Source organism: Bubalus bubalis, chromosome 18, assembly GCF_019923935.1.
Source record: "Bubalus bubalis isolate 160015118507 breed Murrah chromosome 18, NDDB_SH_1, whole genome shotgun sequence".
Classification (NCBI taxonomy): domain Eukaryota; kingdom Metazoa; phylum Chordata; class Mammalia; order Artiodactyla; family Bovidae; genus Bubalus; species Bubalus bubalis.
Window position 1 is genome coordinate 27,500,287 of NC_059174.1, and position 5,152 is coordinate 27,505,438.

The following is a 5,152-nucleotide window of genomic DNA, read 5'->3' on the forward strand; positions in this document are numbered from 1 at the left end:
ATGGACATTAGTAAGGAAGATAGGAGAAAATAGACACAATGGATCAATGTTTATATGGAATTATAATCTCAGTATTATCTTCTTACAGTGTGTCCTGTCTGTTCATAGAAATATATTTGCTCTTTCAGTGTATTGACTACAGTCTTTATAGTAAGCTTTTCTAAACATAAAATCTCCAAATTTGATGTATTTGTAAAATTATAATTAATATTCATTACTTAAAAAAATTGTTCAAAAGGTCTAGCCAAATTTGTTAATGATTCTTTGAAGCCTTAAGTCTTTGAATTTAAGTCACATTAATTTGGTGCAGTGCCACTACTTATCAAGTCTTGCTAATACACTCTGATTGGCTTTTCTTAAAGTCAAAGAAATTTGGTGGAGGTAATTGAATCTGGTCAGTCTGTGTACTAAGAAACAATATACCCCTGCCTGAGGTAGAACCGTGATACAACTAAAAATAGAGGCTAACACTGAAGGGTTAATAGGATAACTTAGTGTTGTTTTTCCTTAGACGATGGGTCTGAGTGTGAATCAATATACACTGGCATTATGAATTCTCAACTACTTTAGGGCATGGAGTGTTAGTTTTGCTTTCCATTTAGCAGTTGACGGTCAGTTTTATTGACGTATGTCTGATTAATTTTAACAGATTGTGTATAGACATTCATTCACAGAGTAATTCTACTTTTGTGATCTGAAATCTTAGGTTCAGCAGTTAAACCTAATGGTGGAATCAAAATAAGCTAAAAAATAGTTCCCTACAGGACATATTAAGAGCAGTATGGGTGGCTGGAGTTAACTCAGGCTTTAAGGTCAGAAAATTCTGATTTTCAGTACTATCGGTCATTTTACCAGCTTTACGGTCTTTGATTTAACATGTCTGATGTTTAGGGAATTAGTCTTGAATAAAATAGACGCATCGTCTGCCTTGAGGAACTTTACAGTGTAGTGAAGAAATATGCAATTTATTTCTTAAAGTTCTATTTATGTAACCTAACTGTGGGAGTTACGGACTCTGTATGTAAATCTTCCTTTGGAAATGGTTGAAAATGGGTCCCAAAGAAATGCATGGGTAGTGAGCATTTGGGAGACCCAAATGCATCATATATCAAAGATAGTTTTGCCTTGCCAACAGGACATATGTGAGAGAATTTTTTGAGATGGACAACACAATTTGATATAGGCATACACTGTGCAGTTATACCATATCAAGTTAATTAGCACATCTATCGCCTCACAGTTATTTTTTTAACAATCTAAATACATATAATTTGTATTGTCAGACATACCTCACTAAGGCTAAGGGAAAGAAAAAAAGGTCCTGATGATCTTTGGGTATCAGCTTTCTTCCCTCCTCCAGGAAAGCAGAGCCTGAGATACTGAGTGTAGATAATTTGTTTTAGAATGTGATGGGAGAGGGAAGGGAAGCGTGGAATACTGAAGCTAGCGAAGCAGGCAATGAGGAAGAACCACCAGCAGGGGGAAGTATTGAGTTGGTCACAGGTCTTCTCCATGCTGGGGACCCCTAAGAGGTCAGGTAAACTGTGCCTCACAATTTCTCACCTGAAGAATGAAAGAGGGGTGCATTTATTCTCTCATTCTCTGCTTGCAAGATGGCTAGTTTTATGTGTTCACCTGACTGGAACCCAAGATGCCCAGACAGTTGGTCAAAATTATTCTGTTTCCCTGAGGGTGTTTATGGATGAAAGGAGCATTTAAATGACTAGAATGAATAAAAGCTTATAACCCTCCATAATGTGGATGATCAACAATACTGGTCGGGGCATAGACCTGGATTACTGTGATTTTGAATGGTTTGCCTTGGAAATGAACAGAGATCATTCTGTCGTTTTTGAGATTGCAACCAAGTACTGCATTTTGGACTCTTTTGTTGACTGTGATGGCTACTCCATTTCTTCTAAGGGATTCTTACCCATAGTGGTAGATATAATGGTCATCTGAGTTAAATTCACCCATTCCAGTCCATTTTAGTTCTCTGATTTCTAAAATGTTGATGTTCACTCTTGCCATCTCATGCTTGACCACTTGCAATTTTCCTTGATTCATGGACCTAACATTCCAGCTTCCTCTGCAATATTGTTTTTACAGCATCAGACCTTCCTTGCATCACCAGTCACATCCACAACTGTGTGTTGTTTTTGCTTTGGCTCCATCTCTTCATTCTTTCTGGAGTTATTTTTCCACTGATTTCCAGCAGCATATTGGGCACCTACCGACCTGGGGAGTTCATCTTTCAGAGTCCTATCTTTTTTCCTTTTCATACTGCTCATGAGGTTCTCAAAGCAGGAATACTGAAGTGGTTTGCCATTCCCTTCTCCAGTAGACCACATTTTGTCAGAACTCTCCACCATGACCCATCCATCTTGGGTGGCCCTACATGGCATGGCTCATGGTTTCCTTAAGTTCCACAAGGCTGGAATGAGTGAATTTAACTCAGATGACCATTATATCTACTACTGTGGGCAAGAATCCCTTAGAAGAAATGGAGTAGCCATCATAGTCAACAAAAGAGTCTGAAATGTAATACTTGGGTGCAGTCTCAAAAACAACAGAATGACCTCTGTTTGTTTCCAAGGCAAACCATTCAATATCACAGTAATCCAAGTCTATGCCCCCACCACTAATGCTGAAGAAGCTGAAGTTGAATGGTTCTGTGAAGACCTACAAGACCTTCTAGAATTAACACCCAAAAAAGATATCCTTTTCATTATAGAGGGCTGGAAACCAAAACAAGGAAGTCAAGAAACACCTGGAGTAATAGGCAAATTTGACCTTGGAGTACAGAATGAAGCAGGGCAAAGGCTAATAGAGTTCTGCCAGGAGAATTCATTGGTCATAGCAAACACCCTCTTCCAACAACACAAGAGAAGACTCTACACATGGACATCACCAAATGGTCAACACTGAAATCTGATTGATTATATACTTTGCAGCCAAAGATGGAGAAGCTCTATACAGTCAGAAAAAACAATATGGGGAGCTGACTAAGGGACTAGACCTGATAGACAGAGTGCCTGATGAACTATGGATGGAGGTTCTTGACATTGTATAGGAGACAGGAATCAAGACCATCCCCAAGAAAAGAAATGCAAGAAAACAAAATGGCTGTCTGAGGAGGCCTTACAAATAGCTGTGAAAAGAAGAGAAGCCAAAAGCAAAGGAGAAACGGAAAGATATACTCATTTTAATGCAGAATTTCAAAGAATAGCAAGGAGAGATAAGAAAGCCTTCCTCAGTGATGAATGCAAAGAAATAGAGGAAAACAATAGAATGGGAAAGACTAGAGATCTCTTCAAGAATTTTAGAGATACCAACGGAACATTTCAAGCAAAGATGGGATCAATAAAGGACAGAAATGTTATGGACCTAACAGAAGCAGAAGATATTAAGAAGAGATGGCAAGAATACACAGAAGGACTGTACAAAAAAGATCTTCATGACCCAGATAATCATGATGGTGTGATCACTCACCTAGAGCCAGACACCCTGGAATGTGAAGTCAAGTGGGCCTTAGGAAGAATCACTATGAACAAAGCTAGTGGAGGTGATGGAATTCCAGTTGAGCTATTCCAAATCCTGAAAGATGATGCTGTGAAAATGCTGTACTCAATATGCCAGCAAATTTGGAAAACTCTGCAGTGGCCACAGGACTGGAAAAGGTCAGTTTTCATTCCAATCCCTAAGATAGGCAATGCTAAAGAATGCTCAAACTATCACACAATTGCACTCATCTCACATGCTAGTAATGTTCAAAATTCTCCAAGCCAGGCCTCAACAATACGTGATCCGTGAACTTCCAGATATTCAAGCTGGTTTTAGAAAAGGCAGAGGAACCAGAGATCAAATTGCCAACATCCACTGGATCATCGAAAAACCAAGAGAGTGCCAGAAAAACAGATATGTATTTCTGCTTGATTGACTATGCCAAAGCCTTTGATTGTGTGGGTCACAATATACTGTGGAAAATTCTGAAAGAAATTGGAATACCAGACCACCCAACTTGCCTCTTGACAAATCTGTATGCAGCTCAGAAAGCAACACTTGGAACTGGTCAGAGAACAACAGACTGGTTCCAAATAGGGAAAGGAGTATGTCAAGGCTGTATATTGTCACCCTACTTATTTATTTATATGCAGAGTACATCATGAGAAACACTGGGCTGGATGAACCACAAGTTGGAATCAAGATTGCCAGGAAAAATATCAATAACCTCAGATATGCAGATGACACCACTCTTTTTGCACAAAGTGAAGAAGAACTAAAAAGCCTCTTGATGAAAGTGAAAGAGGAGAGTGAGAAGGTTGGCTTAAAGCTCAACATTCAGAAAACTAAGATCATGGCATCCGGTCCCATCACTTCATCACAAATAGATGGAGAAACAGTGCAAACAGTGGCACATTTTCTTTTGGGGGGCTCCAAAATCACTGCAGATGGTAACTGCAGCCATGAAATTAAAAGACACTTAATCCTTGGGAGAAAAGTTATGACCAACTTAGACAGCATATTAAAAAGCAGAGACAGTTCTTTGCCAACAAAGGTCCATCTAGTCAAAGCTATGGTTTTTCCAGTAGTGCACCAGCCCCAAGCAACCTGTATCCTGCATCGAACCTGGACTGGTGATTTGTTTCTTATATGATATTATACATGTTTCAATGCCATTCTCCCAAATCATCCCACCCTCACCCTCTCCCACAGAGTCCAAAAAACTGTTCTATACATCTGTGTCTCTTTTGCTGTTTCGCATACAGGGTTATCATTACCACCTTTCTAAATTCCATATATATGCGTTAGTATACTGTATTGGTGTTTTTCTTTCTGGCTTACTTCACTCTGTATAATAGGCTCCAGTTTCATCCACCTCATTGTAACTGATTCAAATGTATTCTTTTTAATGGCTGAGTAATACTCCATTGTGTATATGTACCACAGCTTTCTTATCCATTCGTCTGCTAATGGACATCTAGGTTGCTTCCATGTCCTGGCTATTATAAACAGTGCTGCAATGAACATTAGGGTACACGTGTCTCTTTCCCTTCTGGTTTCCTCGGTGTGTATGCCCAGCAGTGGGATTGCTGGATCATAAGGCAGTTCTATTTCCAGTTTTTTAAGGAATCTCCACACTGTTCTCCAT